At 51.8% G+C, this 16,392-nt stretch overlaps 1 long non-coding RNA gene across 1 annotated transcript; it reads right to left on the bottom strand.

Moving 5' to 3' along the window:
• Window positions 1–8,847: 8,847 nt before the first annotated feature.
• Window positions 8,848–16,373, bottom strand: LOC130832093 (uncharacterized). The gene is made up of 3 exons (XR_009048187.1): window positions 15,983–16,373; window positions 12,802–13,704; window positions 8,848–12,229 (listed from the first exon to the last, which is right to left on the bottom strand). It is a non-coding gene; the product is annotated as an uncharacterized LOC130832093 (long non-coding RNA).
• Window positions 16,374–16,392: the final 19 nt, after the last annotated feature.

The following is a 16,392-nucleotide window of genomic DNA, read 5'->3' as shown; positions in this document are numbered from 1 at the left end:
TGCGGAGACCAGCACAGACGGGGAGAGCCGCGGACCCGGGCCCGCGAGCCGTCGGTCCCACTCGCCACGGGTCTGCGCCCACAGGGGTCTGCGGTCACACACGTGTTCAAACGCACGCGCGTCCACCCTCCCTGCAGATGCTGGGCTGCCACCAGGGGCCAGCGGCGAGCAGACAGGGCCCGTCCGCGGTCACGGGGGAGGTTCCGGCCGCAATATGGCTGCGCGCCGGGGGACTCTGTCCTGCTGCCCGTGCCCGAGACAGAGGAGACAGAGGCAGCTAAGGTGTCCGCGGCCGCCCGTGTTCCCCGGTGCCCAGCTGTGCCCGTTCCAGGCCAGCCGCCAGGCCTCCTCCGCGGGCCTGACTGCGGTCACAGGAGCTGGCCCCTCTCAGAACCAGGCCGTGCACGTTCATTCTGTCTCTGGCCCACTTTCCCTGACGGGCCCAAGCCAGCGACTCAGCCGTGGGAACCGACAGCCCGGGGAGACGCTGCGGTTGGGAACGGGCGGGAAGGGGAGGGCCGCGGAGTCCGCGCCATGCCGTCCCCCCCCCGCCACCGCCGGCACAGCCCGGGCGGCGGCTAGCGCAGCGGTCTGACCATCCGGACTTCCAGGCGTCTGTCCTTCCTGTCCCTGGGTGAGAACCCTCAGGCCCATCCGCAGGAGGCTGTGAGGATGAACGCGGTGGACCTGTCTGTCGCGCACCTGTGACACAGACCTCTGCCACGTGACGCTGCGCGAAGGGGCTCTCGGGTCCCCCCGAGTTGTTCCACTCTCTCTGTCTGTCAAATGGCCTTTGAAGAGTTATCCCCCAATATGTGATTTTAGAAAAAGGCACAGCCACCTGAATAACGCTCCCACGCCTTTTATGAAATTCCACCAGAAGACAGTTCCGTTAGGTTGTGCAGTGTTTCTTGTAAGGACCTACAAAATAAAATCCTGGCAGGATTTAAGTCTGGGGAAGAGTTGGTCTCACCCCTGTACAAATGTTTGCTGAGCACCTGCTTTGCATAGGTGGCTTTATTTAATCCTTAGCAATGAGTAAGCCCAGGGGGGATATGAGGTCCAGGGGGTCAAGTAACTTGAACGAAGTCTTGCAGCTGCCAAAGAGGTAGAACCAGGGTCTAAGGTCAGTACTGACAACCCCAGGTCTGGTGGCCTCTCAGAGGGGCCACAGGCCCACGGTCACAGAGGGGTCCCACCGTGGGATCCCTGGAGGCCCAGGGCCTGCAGGCGGTGGCTGGACCCTGGAGCCTGGGTGGAAGGGGCTGGAGGAGGGGGCTTGTGCACGAGATGGCCCTGATCTCATACGCTGACTGTGGGCAGCCCAGGGCCGGGGCCCCAGCACTTTCCTGGGGCGTCCCTGCCAGGTGGGGACAGGGCACAGGGAGGGGATGGGGAGTCCCAGGAGGGGTGGGCACAGAAGCCGGGGTTTGCATGCACCTGCAGAGGCCTCTGGGGTCTGTGCCCAGCGGGGCTCCCTTCCTCTCTGGGGCTTCTAAAGGCCTGTCCACTGTGACAGGACCCAGGATTGGCTGTGGGGACCATTCTCAGCAGTGATCCGAAGTCCTCTTGGGTTCTGGGTGAGTAGAAAAGCTGCAAAAAATCTAAACAACTTTTCGAGGAACCTTCATACTCTTCTCCATAGTGGCTGCACCAATTTAGATTCCCACCTACAGTGCAGGAGGGTTCCCTTTTCTGCACACCCTCTCCAGCATTTCTTATTTGTAGACTTTGGTGGAGACCACTGGGAGGTGTACTTTTTAGACCCTTTCACCCACTTTGCTGCATTCCACCCCGTGCCCCACCCCCCAGTCTGTTCTGTGAATCCATGAGCTTGGTGTTCTTTGTTTTTGATTTTTAGATTCCACACACAAGTGAGATCATACAGTATTTGTCTAATTTACTTCACTTAGCATAATGCTTTCAAAGTCTGTTGTCACAAATAGCAGGATTTCCTTCTTTTTATGGCTGAATAATATTCTATTACATATATATACACCACATTTTCTTTACCCATTCATCCATCTTATTTTCATGTCTTGGCTATTATTTAAAAAGCTGCAGTGAACATAGGGGTGCAGATACCTTTTCGAGACAGTAATTTCCCTTCCTTTAGGTAGATACCCAGAAGGGGAATTGCTGGGTCATATGGCAGTTCTATTTTTAATTTTTTTGAGGAAGCTGCATGCTGTTTTCCATTGTGGCTGCACCAATCGTATATTCCCACCGACGGTGCACAGTGATTCCCGTTTCTCCGTATCCTTGTCAGTACTTGTTATTTCTTGTCTTTTGATGGTAACCTCCCTGAAGGTGTGAGGAGGCAGCTCGCTGTGGTTTGATTTGCATCCCTAATGATGAGCGATGTTGAGCATCTTTTCATGTACCTGTTGACCACCTGTACGTCTTCTTTGGAAGAATGCCTGTTTAGATCCTCTGCCCATTTCTTTGTTTGTTTTCTGTTTGCCCATTTCTTAATCAGATTTTTTTTTGCAGTTGAGTTATATAAGTTCTTCATACATTTTGAATATTAACCCCTTATGAAATATATGATTTTCACATATTTTTCTTCCATTCCATAGTTTGCCTTTTTATTTTGCTGGTGGTTTCTTTTGCTGTATGGAAGCTTTTTAGTTTGATGCAGTCCCACTTGTTTATTTTTGGCTTTTGTTGCCTTTGCTTTTGGTGTCATTTGCAAAAAGCCATTGCCAAGACCGATGTCAAGGAGCTTATCACCTGTGTTTTCTTAGGAGTTTTACGATTTCAGGTCTTATGTTCAAGCCTTTAATCCTTTTTAAGTTAATTCTTGTGTATGGTGTAAGAAAGTGGTCCAGTTTCCCCAACACCATTTATTAAAGAGCCTATCCTTTCCCTATTGTACATTCTTGGCTCCTTTGTTGTAAAGGAACCATATACGTGTGGGTTTATTTCTGGGATCTCTATTCCGTCCATTGATCTATGTGCCTGTTTTTACGCCAATATTACACAGTTTTGATTACTACAGCTTTGTAATATAGCTTGAAATCAGAAAGTGTGATGACTCCGGCTCTGTTCTTTTTTCTCAAGATTTGTTTGGCTATTCAATATCTTTTGTGATTCCATACAAATTGCGAATTGTATGTTCATTTTCTGGGAAAAAGTACCATAGGAATTTTGATGGGATTGCATTGGATCTCTAGATTGCTAGGGGTCATATGGACATTTTAACAATATTAATTCTTCCAATCCATGAGCATGGAATATCTTTTCATTTATGTGTCTTCTTCCATTTCTTTCATCAACTATAGTTTTCAGTATACAGGTCTTTCACCTCTTTGATGAAATTTATTCCTAGGTATTTTATTCTTTTTGATGCAATTGTAAATGAGATTGTTTTCTTAATTTCCCTTTCTTATAGTTTGTTATTAGTGTTTAGTTCCATTCAGGGACCTTCATGAGGATTGTAGCCTGGGGAGACCACCTCTCAGTAACTTCGGGGGACGTTTCTGAAGAGGGAGGGGAGAAGATAGCTTATAAGTGATTTTGGCTCCGGGAATGAGTGCAGGAAGCACACATCTTGGTAAAGGATTAGCAAGTCACAAAGAACAGGTATCTCCAGTGAGTGATGTTAGTGCTTTTCTCTGTGTGGGAAGGTGCAGGAATCTGGGGTTGTCACAATTCTTCCTGAGGTATGTGTCTGTCTATCTAGGGAGGCTGTCTTTCCAAAGCAGAGTGCCTGCCCCGTCTTCCTCCTGAGCCCCGGTCAGCGTGCACGGTGGGTCGGCTGGCGGTGTGTGTCTGGGATTTGATCCTCGTAGACCTGGTGGTGAGCAAGCGCTCTGTTCTTTGTTTGCACCGTTCTCCCTGCAGCCCATGGTCCCCAGACCCCAGCACTGGTCGCAGATAGGCTCCCAGCTGCCTTTCCTGAAACTCCAAAGTGCTCACATCCAACTTGGTTTACAACGCTGCATGGCCTTCCGGACGGCAGATCAAGGGACCACGTTGCCCTCAGCACATCTCTTGCAGGAAACCACGAAAACCCCTGCCCTTTCGCCCTCCCCCAAGGCTTGCTCTGCCTGAAGATGCAGAACCCTGACTCACTGGGCTCCCTGCAGTCCCCTGCCTGGCCTCACCTGGGCTTTGAGCTCTGGCTCAGGACCTACGGCAACTCGTTTTCATTTTCATCCCCCAAAACGTGCAGGGAGGGTCTGCGTGCGCCCTTTGAATAAACTCGCTGACGGCAAGGCGTGGAGTGGGCAGTTCAGGGGCGGGCACGGCTGCCCGGGGGGATGGGGGTGGGGCGCCCATGTGCTGAGAAGCAGAAGCCTTGCTTTGAGACCTGCCACTCGCTCTGTGAAAACTGTCAGTGAGTGAATTGTCCGGGCCTTATCTGCTCACCTGCACAAGTGATGGGATTGAGTAGGGTGATCAAATCGTCAGCTTAGAAGCCCCGTCGCAGATAGGCAGGGAACTTTAAGGGACTTCGGGAGACCACAGTAGGATTAAGGACCCCTCAAGAAAATCCTGAAACAGTGCGGGCTTGCTGGACTCACACAGCGGAACAAGTCGCTCAGCATCAAGGCCAGGTTGGCTTGCTTCACAGCCAAATCAAACTAGCTTGAGTATCCACAAAACCATAAACAGAAGCACGAGACCTGCCCCCAGACAACAAAACAACAGGAGTGTGAGGCCTGCATCCTGCCCAGTGAGCTCAGGGAGTTGACTCCCAAAACATGCCCTTCACACAATGTCCTAAAAACAGTAACACAACAGTGGAAAATAAGTCCTACAATCCGCCCAGTGGTATCGTCAAGTGAGTGACCCCCAGCCCGTGCTCTGCGCGCACACAAACACAGTCATTTATGGACACGTGACATTTACTGAAGAAAGACAAAGAAGGCCTTGTCCCCGTCCCCGTCTTCCTTTGATTATAAAAAATGGAACCCACCGAGTACGCGGGGCAGCGCGTTGCTCGCCCGCCCGTGTGGAGACCTCACAAGGGTCCTGTTCTGAGAAATCACTTCTCTGCCACTTGGCCTCGCACTGAATTCTTCCTGCACTGAGACATAAAGGACCAGGCTCCTCAGAGCCCCCTGAAACCATACCTATCCGTTTCACAAGGAAAACTAGTTTGATGCCAATTCCTTTTTTTTTTTTTTTTTTGTATTAAAGTGTCAGATTTTATTTATTTATTTTGGCTGGGTTTTTTTTGTTTGTTGGACGTATAGTTGATTTATAATGTTGTGTTATTTTCTGCTGTACAACAAAGTGACTCAGTTATACATACATATATTCTCTTTTTCATATTCTTTTCCATTGTAGTTTATTTCAAGATGTTGAGCATAAGCTCCCTGTGTGCTACAGTGGGCCCCTGTTGCTTAGTTTATGTACAGCGCTGCGTACGTGTTCATCCCAATCTCTAAATCTACCCCTGCCTCCCGCCACTTCCCCTTTGGTAACCATACGTTTGTTTTCTGTGTCTGTGAGTCTGTTTCTGTTTTGTAAATGAGTTCATCTGTGTCCTTGTTTTGAATTCCACATATAAGTGTGTTGACTGAAAAAAAAATGCACAACCTAAAAGCTGAGCGTTATGTGTTGTTTGCGGGAATGTTTAGGCCTTCAAGCCCAGGAGGCAGCATCTCAAGTACCCCTGAGAGAACACCTCCGAGGAGGTGGGGGGACCCAGGGCATACAGGGGTTTTGTGACAAAGGGCAGGCAGTCTGGACGTCAGAAGATTCCTGTAAATTAAAGAAAACCAGATATTCCAAGGTAAGGAATTTAGTGCTTTCCCACGTGTGAGAAGATGTAAGCGTCACGGAAATCACTCCTTTGATACCACCTCCGCTCTCTGGGGCCAGTAGCGCGCGTCTTCACCCCTGAGTTCCCTCAGGGCCCGCCGCAGGGAGTGGCCGCCGTCTGAAGGCTGTCAGGTGGCAGGGGTTCTTTTCCTTCCTGAGTTCCCTCAGGGCTCACCAGCTCACCATCTGCGTGGCTGCAGTCACTGATGGCTGTGACATCCTTTATTTACTGATATGGCAGGAAATACTCCATCTCTCAAGTGACGGCGTGTAACACTTGTTTTCCTCTGTCAGGTTTACGTCGCTTAGTGGCACCATTTCCACGTCCACCTGTGTTGCTGTGAACGATGCCAGTTCACGTCTGTGGCTGGAAATCCCACCTGCCCACAGCTCAGGGTATTTATGTTGCGGCAGTGCCGTGGCCTCCGCCCACGGGCCCTGTTTTCTGTTGTGCTGAAATGAATTCCCGTTCAGATTTCTTGGGACGGCTCCATGCTGTTTACACTTCCAACCCTCTCGAAAGCTTTCCCGTCCAAACAGGACCTGGGGGGATGGGGGCACTCCGTCACCTCCTGTAGCCCTGCTGACGCGGGTGTGAGCTGGACGCACCCCAGAGGCACACGTGTGTGTGCGTGCGGCCCTCCTGTGTGTCATCCCCCTGGAGCAGATGACGATGGGACAGACCACGCTGCGGACCAGCACCTGGATGCTGAAAAGAATGGAGGCGAGGACGTGAGATGCAGGACGAGGAGGACGAGAGACCAGACGTGGACGCCCGCGAGCGCCTGACAGCGGCTAAAACACGAGGCTGAGATGCACGGGATCCTGCAGTCCATCCCTTCACCTGTCGGACAGGACAATCTCACGTGCGCACACACACGCACACACACACGCACACACCGGCCCAGGTCTGTGCCTGCCTCATCCAGGTGGCAGAGAGCTCACGCTCAGGAAGGTCAGATGCACATTCTATTTGTGCCTCTGTCACGTCTGTTTTACCGAACTCGCTCTCTCTTGGAGTCTCTTTGGTTGCTGTCACACCCTCCCGTGGGCCCAGTGCTTCCAAGGTGACTCTACATCTCTGGCTCCCAGCCCTTTATTTCCTGAAGTGCCTTCAGGTGTAAGGTGGGGGTGGGGGTCCCACGGCCCCGGGCCAGCCTTGCAGCCAGTGCAGGCCCGCCACCCCCACCTGGGCCCCCGTGGCCCCCGTGCAGCCGGGGCTCCGGAGAGGCTCAGTGACCGATTACTGTCGGGCACAGCTGTGCAAACAATGCCACCATTGTACTCTCTTGGTTGACATACACTTTTGTAAAACTGAAAACAATTTGTACTGGTTTGGGCTGTTGTTATACATTTAGAGAGTGGCCTTTACACTTTATTTTTCTAATGTGAGACCCTCGCTCTCAAACGATTTTTAGGAGGAGGCTTAAAATAAAACGTCGAACAGCGGAGCTGCTCTGGTTGAAGCAGTTGTGCTCCAGCCCTCAGTCTCACCCACCCCACTTTGCTCTCCTCCCGTGCTGCCCCAGAGATGCAGAAGGCCCTCCCCAGGCTCAAAGGAGCAGTGTCAAAGCTGCTATGCCCAGCACCTTGCTGTCCGCTGGGAAACGCGAACATCCGGTGGTGATCCGTCTGCTGATGAAAAGGAATCTGTAGCCACGTGGCAGTTCCTCAAGAAATTAAACACAGAAGTACCATGTGAGCCACAATCCCACTTCTGGGTGTGTTCCCAAACGAATTAAGAGCAGGGTCTTAAAACTGGGAGATGGGGATTGCCATATATACATTGCTAATAAGAAAAAATATCAAATTGTACACTTTAAATACATGCAGTTTATTGTGTGTCAGTTATATCTCGATAAAAATTCTTAAAAAAAAAAGCAGGTCTTAAAAGAGACACCTGTGCACCCGTGTGCACAGCAGCCCTATTCACAACAGCCAAGGGGTGGAACCAACCCAAGTGTCCTTCAAAGGATGAATGGGTAAACAAAATGCAGGCTACACGTTCAACGGAAGCTCATTCAGCCTTGGAAAAAGGAAGGTACTTCTGAGAGAAAGAAAGTCAAGTTTGGTTTCCAGGGGCTGCGGAAAGGGAAGTGGGGAGTTAGTGTTCAGTGGGGACAGTTTCAGTTTTGCAGGATGGAAAGCGTTCTGGAGAGGACGGAGGTGATGGTTGCACGAAGATGGGAATATACTTAATGCTACAGTGTCTCGAACTGTACTTAAAAGGGTTAAGATGATGTATTTTTTTTGCATACTTACCACAATCTATGTCTGACATGGCTTTAAAACTGTGTGCTAAAAATAGACATGCGTTATCAAAAGGATAAAATAATAGAGAAAAAGAGCTTGTAGGTTATGGGATCAGGGGTGATTTGTCTTCATTCCCCAAAACGTCCTCCAAAGCAAGCGACTCAGGGAAGCAGGCGTGCACGGATGAAATTAAGTATTGTATTCAGTGGCAGCACAGTCAAAAAACCACCCCACTCTTATGAAGTAAGGCTCAATGCAAACAACCATTAGAGCTGGACTTACAGTGATTTGCTAAGCTTATAAAAACCAAGAGTAAACTGTAATGACTTTTGATTTCATAACAAAGCTTCTTCCGGGGCACCTTTTCCTACTTTCCAGGATACCTAAGGATGGGTCCTTACCTGGGCCCCTACGTCGGAGCCACTGGGAGAGTCACAGTGGCTGGACCCCATCAGCACCTCTGGAGGAAGTGCCCTCCCCAGGGCTGCGGATTCCAGCTTGGCTTTTGTCATCCCTGCCAGGCACCCACGGAGGCCACCCAGCCCGGTTTCAGCCACTCAAGTAAAAAATGGGTGTCTCTTTGGGGTTCCCCAGATTCAAAGTAAAGTTTATCTTTTCCACATAGCCCCATTTTAGGTCAGACTGGTTCAAACCCGCCCTCCAGGTTTGGTGAAACCTGCCCAGCTGTTTCCACATGACATCGGGAGCGAAATGTAGTTTTTATTTGCAGAGACTCCCTTCTTTATTGGTAGAGCACTGTCTGTGATGATATTCCAGACACCAAAGTGCAGGCGAGCCAGCAGCACTTGGGGGGTGTGGGGGTGGGGTGGGGGCGCGTTAGGTAGCGGTTCAGGCTCTGGAATCACACGGCAGGTTCATCAGTGACCTCCCTGTAGCTCAAGCGGGGTCACACCTGCACGGCCCCCAGCATGGGTTCGTGAGAGTCTGAGAGATGAGCATGTCTGGTGCCGGCTCCGAGAAGTGCTGGCCACTGCGGTAAAGGGGCAGGGGGGTCTCCAGCCCTCAGGGGTCCTGTTGCCCAGGGACACCAGTCACGAGCCCAGGCAGCCAGGTTGCTTGTGAACAAACAGGTGTATTTGTTTCCTATAACAAAGTACTGCGAACTTCCTGGCTGAAAACCACCAAAGCGTATTATCTTACAGTCCCGGAGCTCAGATGTTCAGAACAGGTGGGCAGGGCTGCTCCTTCTGGAGGCTCTAGGGGAGGAGAACCCACTTCCTTGCCTTTTCTGGCTTTTAGAGGCGCTTGATTCGCTTGGCTTTGGCCCCATGTCACTCTGACCTTTCCTTCAGTCCTCACCTCTCCTGCTCTGCCTCTGGCCCCCTTGCTTCTCACTTATAAGGACCATCTCCCCATCGCCAGATCCTTGACTTGACCACATCCACAAAGTCCCTCTTGCCACGTAAGGTGGACCAGTCACAGGTTTGCGGGATCAGGACATGGACTTCTTCGGGCAGCCCTTATTCTGCTGACCACACCCGGCGTCCACTGGCAGGGGTGCTGATGACCAGGTGACTACAGCAAGGCTTGGCTCCAGACCTTCCATCAGGGAAGGTCCTCAGGACCACAGACTTGCCTGTGTGGAGGGTGGCACTTCTGCCATCAGCTTCTGGAGAATGCTGGGTAAGGAGGGCAGCTCGGGAAACTTGCTTTTCCTGCCCCTGAGCCTCTCTCTGCCCTGGCCATGGTCTCCTGGGAGCAAAAGGAGACACAGCTGCCCAGATGGCCCAGGGGTGCGTGCCCACTGCACAGGAAGCACCAGGCACGTTTTCTCCTGTGATTCCGTAAAGCTGGTCTTTCCACACCTTCACACCAGCTCATGAGAGCCAGTGGGGCCTGCAGGGGGCAGGAGGGCCACCATGGTGATGGAGAAAGGGCAGGCGTGGGTAGAAAGCTGAGCTGTGGAGGACAGGACATTTCCCAGGGTCTTGGGAGAAATCAAGTCATCGAGTCATGTTCTCTGGTCAAGAGCCTCCGTGTGTTACAGCAAAATTGCATCTCTGATAAGTAAGGTTAAGACTACAGTTCTGTTTACAAAAAGACCAAGGATTTCAACCTTGTTTTATTTTAAACTTTGGCTAAAAGTAGACTTAACACTGAAATGCAGCTGAAGTGAACTTTGTGAAAAACGGGTCTTTTTTTGTAAGCACGCATGGTGAAAGAAGGACCCAATGCAAATGCGACCTTACATCTTCCGGAAGTATTTAGGGGGCTATAGTTCACTGCTCTGAAAGGTTTTGTGACCTTGTGTACGGATGATCATACCTTAGGGAAGGGGTTAGCCTCTTTCTGTTTTAGGGTTCTTTGACGATTTGGTGAAGGTGTCCTAGAAAATTGCCATCTGTACAACGCTAATATAATTAACGTAGATCAATATAATACATATAATTAATATGTAATACAATTAATAATAAGTAATATTGGGGTGTGTGCACGGTCCCCTGAAGTGCATCCGTGGATCCCAACCGGGGCTCGCTGGGGTCCCTTCTCCCGGCTCACTGGCGGATGTAGTCGCCAGGCTGGGGTGGGGGTGGGAGAGGATACAGAACAACTGAAATTCTCATTCTGACTTGACACATAATCACTGTCGGGTCTGGGGAACTTCTGTAAAATTACTGATGAAACATTTTCATTTTTATTTATGCTCTTTCCTGTACTCCCTGGGCCATGTCAGATTCAATCCCAAGCGCTCACTTTTCTCTGTGTCTCTCTGTCTCCTGGCATCACGCTCTCCTGGCCTGAGTGAGTCTGCTACACCGGTTCTCAGCCAGGGGCTACTGTCCCCCCTTGCAGACCTGTGGCCATTTCTGGAGGCGTTCTTGGTTGTCGTAATTGAGGGAAGTGCAGCTGACGTCCAGTGGGTGGAGGCCGGGGTGCTGCTAAAGAAGAAGGCCCCCACAAGGAAGGTCATCTGGTCCCAAATGTCAACAGTGCTGCCTTGGAGAAACGCTGTGCTGGACGAGGAAATCAACCCCCTTGTCGTGAAGGAACCCCCACACCTTCAGCACAGAGACCTGCGTGAGGCTGCTCTTTGGGGGATTAGTGGGTGATGCTCAAAGCCGGTGGGGTTATTCTCTGTTAACAAAGGTGGAGACGGTCACCAAGGTCCCCATCACGTCTCAACAAAGTTGACAAACGAGACATGCAGTGTTTTCTTAGAACTGCCGACCAGCTCTGTGGGGCAAATACATGGAACTGCTGTCAGGAGGTAGTGTTCACACAGCCCTGAAAAGGAAACTGAAAGAAACGACAGAAGAGAAGAGAACGAAGTAATCCTCTAGTGCCTTAAACGTGTGCTTAGAGACACACGTCTGCAACTACAACTTTGAATTTTAACATTGTTTCTTTTTGTATTGTTTCTGATACCTGTCTCCCTGGTGTCACTCCCAATACGTCCATCCTCCTGCAGCCAAACCTGTGCCATCCGCCCCTTGGCTCCCTGTTCCCCACCGTGCTGCAGAAGCGCCACCTTGGGTCCTCCCCAACATCACCTCGGTTGTTGCGCAGGTCCCCCATCCCCACCAAGATCTCTGAAATGTGTCCCCTTCTGAGCTACACCGCTGTTGCCTGGATTCAGAGTCTCACCGTATCTTCTCCACCACCATTTTAATTGCTTCTTAACTGGTCTCTCCAAGTCCGCCTGGTCCTCGCCTGTGTCTCATAAATCCAGACACTGACAAAACAGTCTTTCTAAATAAAAATCTCTTCGTGAAACTGAAGCTTTAAATATGAGTAGCTTCTATAAAATGTCTTGGTCCAGAAAAACCCCTCCATAAGGCAATGCTTAAAGTCAAATCATTTCTGCATGTAACATGCAGGGTGGTGGTGTTGTGAGATTACTGAGCCAACGGGGGGATCCTGCCCTCCGCCTGGGCGGCAGTGCCAAGTGTTCTTCTGCGAGACTCCAGGACATCCTGCATCACGACTCTAGGTGCCATCCCATGGAGGGCCCCGCTCTGGGCTTGATCTCACGGGGGGTGGTACCGGGTCCTTGCGTTGGCTGGGTCTTCCCGGACGAGCACTGGTGACTCCAGGAATCTCCTGGTTAACTGATGTTCATTTTCCAACATCAACCTGATCTTTCCTTCAATGTTGGGGAGTGCTGGGACACAGGGACGCATCGCCACCTTCTTGGTCACGTGGCTCCTCCTCCCTCCACCTCCTCTTTCTTCTACAGAAGCTAGAATATTTGAGAGCAGGAGGTGAGCAGGGGAGGGGAGGCAACTGCCACATACTTTACATCTGAAACCAAGGAATGGCGGGCACTTATCTCCGAGTTTCACAGTACTGGGTGCAGGCCCTTCCTAACTTGGCCTAACTTACATTTCGAGGTTCCTTCCCTGCCATGTGCCCTCCCCGACCCCCCACCCCCCGACACTCCCCCACCCACCCAGACCTCCCAGGCCTTTCCTGGAGGACCCTCCTTGCTCCCTGTTCTCTTAAGTTGCTGGGAAGACCCGGATCCAAAATGCTGTTTCCCTCTCTGTCTGATGGAAGAGCTATAACATTTTTTGATAACCACATCTCCCTATGAAGGCTCAAAATCATTTAACAAATATGTTTCAGACACTGATTGATGTTACAGACACAAAACGAGTCAAGGAGGGTCAGGCTGTCCTACGGCTGGTCGTCTAGTGGGGAAGACAGAAGGGTCTCCGGAAAGTCCACCCGGAGTTGTGTCTGACGGGGATTTTCTTGGGGTATTTGGGTGTGGCTGCCACCACGGGTTTTCTCATAACATCTAGAAAGTACCTCTCATGGGCACTTTCGGTGCCTCTCGTGAGACTGTGAGCCACATCAGGTCAGAGGTCGTGTCCCCAGCGGGGTGCCCAGCGCCCGGCCAGTGCCGGGCGCGTGGGAGGGGCCGAGAGGTCTCTGCAGGCGCACACGACCTGGGTGGGCACTCATGGAAGAAACGTGTTAAAGGGGGAAAGAGGTCCTCAATGCTCTGGAAGGCTCTGCAGAATAGGGCCCAACTCATGTGTGCTCCTCGTAGGCCGCTGAGAAATCACGTCTGAGTGCCGCAGGCAGAGCCGCGGGACCTGTGTTTTGCCAATGAAACCCGTAAATGACACAGGAAGGGCTGCCAGCGTGACATGTCGGCCTCATTGGACATTACAAGGGAAAGAGGGACTGACCTTGGCTGTGACCCGGTTAGTGAGGCCTGTTCGTCCGTGCTTGCCAGATTTTCAGGCCAGCAACACAACTCTGTTATTTCTCTTGGGCCTGTCCAATCATGAAATAGGGACTTTGAGAAACACTTAAACCTCCTCCCTTCTGGACAGTGCTGGAAGATCCCCTAAAAGTGCTTCCTTTTGGGGCCTTGCTTTTCTTTTTTTTTTGGGACACAACATCCAACCAGATACGGAAATACTTTCCAGATACAACCCTACTTAAGACAATAAGATGAGAAAGATTTTGATGGGAAAAATAAATAACATTTCAAAATCTCTCGATTTTTAATCTATTGCTGAAAGGATTTCACGTCCCCTGTGTATCTTTCATTGGGAGGAGAGGGAGAAAAAAACGAAAAGCGTTTTCATATTGAGAGCTCTGTTTTTTCATCCTTGGTTAAATCCATCTTCTATTCCTGGGGATATTATCTGGATGGGAGGGAAGGTTCCTCAGGCCTTGGTACGCACAGGCCACTCAAATCTGTGTTAGAGGAGAGAAAAAGCAGAGAGCTGAGGACAGAGAAAGTAAGCTTGCAGGAGGGGGCTGCAGGCTCCAGGGCAAACTGGCTCAGCAAACCCAGAGGTGTTGGGGGTGTGGGCGGGGGAGGAAGCCCTGCTCCGTGTTTGCTGGTTCTGGGCATAAATGCCCTCACCGGGGCTGACTTGAGGTTACCAAATGTTTAACAACTGGTTTGCAAAATCCTCGGAAGCTGAAGGAGGGACTCTCACTGCGGTAGGAGGGCAGGACCAGGTCCAGGTCGTCACTGCACAGGATGCTGAGGTGGGCCTGCAGAATTCCTGCCTCTCCTCCTGGGATCAGAAGGCTATTCACTTATGGGATCAGGAATGAGATCTACCATGGCCGCTTAGAAGAAAATTTGGAGAGGCTGGGACTAGAGCTAGTGTCTAAGCAGCTGTTACTGGGAGAAGCGTCCACCTGGATTCCACGTGGCACGAGAGGCCCAGATGCAAGTTGAAGCCCTCTCCCTCCTTTCCTCCTTCCTTGTGGACGTAGAACAAGGCATGACTCCCAGACGGCTAGACACTAACTCCCGGGCAGGCGGGTAGTTGGTGTGTGTTGGCAAACAGGGATGCCAGAAGCCGAGACCCCTCTCCGGAAGGAAGCACCCCATCCTTCCTGTTCTGGGGATCCCGGACGCCCTTTTCTTCTCCAGTCGGATTCCTGAGTTGAGACTTTGTCCCTCCTCTGTCAGACCATCTTCTGATTCACGGTAACGTGTATGACACAAATATAAGTACAGCAATTGGCTGTGAGATTTTTGAAATTAAAGAAACATTTTAAATGAGGTTAGGGCAAATTTTTCTTTTTAAAATCTCTGCTTGTCTCGGATGTTTTCTAGCTGTTTAACACTTGTGTCCACAGGTCAGGGAAAACCCGAGAATTTGGAAAGAGCCTTGGTGTGTTTATATAAAGAAAAAAGTCTGCGGATTGTCTTGGACCCAAATTCAGCGCCCAAGTGCTCTGGGGTCGGGAGATGAGGAGTAGAGGGGGGTAACAGGTGTGTGGGTGGGCGTGGGCTGTTGTCTGGATTTTAAGATTCGACTCTGTTTTGCCAGGTGGAAAAGGCACTTACATTTGAGAAGTTCAGAGCCTGGACAAATCCAGAAAAGCTAAGTAACATTTAAGTTTTCTTCCCAGATTAAAGCTGGAGGAGAGTTACGCCTCGGAATCTTTTCTCTGAAGTTTAGGAACGACTGGCTTGTTTGAGGAGGCCAAGGGCCACTTCTGGAAAGTTCGCTGAGAAGCACTGTCCAAGGTTGCACACGGCGCTCAGCACTGGCGCTCGGCTTCCCTCGCCCCACCAGGCACCACAAAACCAGCAGCATTTCGTTCTCTTCTCCAGAAAGAGGTACACTGGCTGTCCACGCACCTTCTTCCTTTCTACCAACCTTGCCTTAATTTAAATCGGTGGTCAAAGGAGTGCAGCCATTGAAGTGGCAAAAGAACTGTGTGCTGGGTGGTTTGTGAACACTGGTGCTGAGCACCTGCAGCTGCTGGGCGTAGCCGAGGCCTCAGAGGTGTGATGGGTGCGGCTCAGAAGGCCGTGTTTGTCCTGGAGCGTTTGGGGTGCCCCTGAGTGGTCCTGCCCTCCCCGTGTACCCAGGACGGCTCCCCTCCCAGGCTGTGCCCGCTGTTGGTGGGCATCCTTGAGCACCTCAGGGATCCATGCACCAGCCCTCTGCTCTTGTGTCCTGGGGTCTCCTCCAAGCTCTGGCCCCACCGCTGCCAGGCTCATCAGGAGATGCCAGTGTCCAGGCTCCCAGCAAACACGGAACTGTATGTTTTAAGAAGGTGAATATCATATACCAATTCTATCTCAATAAATTTTTTTTTAAAGGGAGGCACCTAGGGTGCAATGTATGAGGATGCTGTGGTCCCGAGGGTCACACAGGTGCAGGGGCTGGCCCCTAGATTTAGATTTTGTGCCCTAGGCACCTGACTCACCTCTTCCTAATTCAGGGCCCTCAGGAGAATGCTCTAATTCGGGGTCATTTGAAATGGAAAGAGAAATCTGCTGAGGGACGAGGCTTCTGGAAAATCTCCCTGCATCAGACAGAAAGTCATTGGGTCTGTTCTCTTGCTCTAGACCTCATCCCCGCCAGCATGCTTCCGGTGGCTGGGGCCATCTTACACAGGAGGATGGGAGGAGCGTGTGTCCCTGATGACCGTGAACCACTGAGACCAGCACGCCTGCCCCCCTCTGAAGCCCTGCGCCCGAGCCCCTCCAGCGCCCTACCTGTTTTGCCGCTTGGCTCACACGCCGGCGGCACAGCTCAAGCCCCGCGGCGGGCAGGGGCTGCCACCCCAGGAGCTGGGCGCTGGCCCCGCATCTGGGCTCAGGACGGCTGGTGAGCGGCGGGCCTGGCAGGAATCCTCTGTTCTGGCCGAAACCTGCAGCCGTTCCAAGACCGCCCTCGGGGTGAAGAGCCCCCGGGCCCTCCCCAGCCACAGCACGGCCCGCCCCGCCGCCTCGGCCTGCTTCCTGGACGTGGAAGGGCCCAGGGCTCCGGGTCTGCACGCGCCCCCGGCGTCCCTTCTTCGCTGGACACACAGCCGGCCCGGCGGTGGCGCCGGGGGACCGCGGGCGGTCCCGGTGACTCGCTTTCCCTTTCAGAGCCGCGCCTGCCTCGGCCCCCCGCGCCCCCC

Source organism: Hippopotamus amphibius, chromosome 11 (assembly GCF_030028045.1).
Source record: "Hippopotamus amphibius kiboko isolate mHipAmp2 chromosome 11, mHipAmp2.hap2, whole genome shotgun sequence".
NCBI classification, from domain to species: Eukaryota; Metazoa; Chordata; class Mammalia; order Artiodactyla; family Hippopotamidae; genus Hippopotamus; species Hippopotamus amphibius.
Note: the sequence above shows the minus strand (reverse complement) of the source record. Positions and strands in the feature narration are given on the sequence as shown.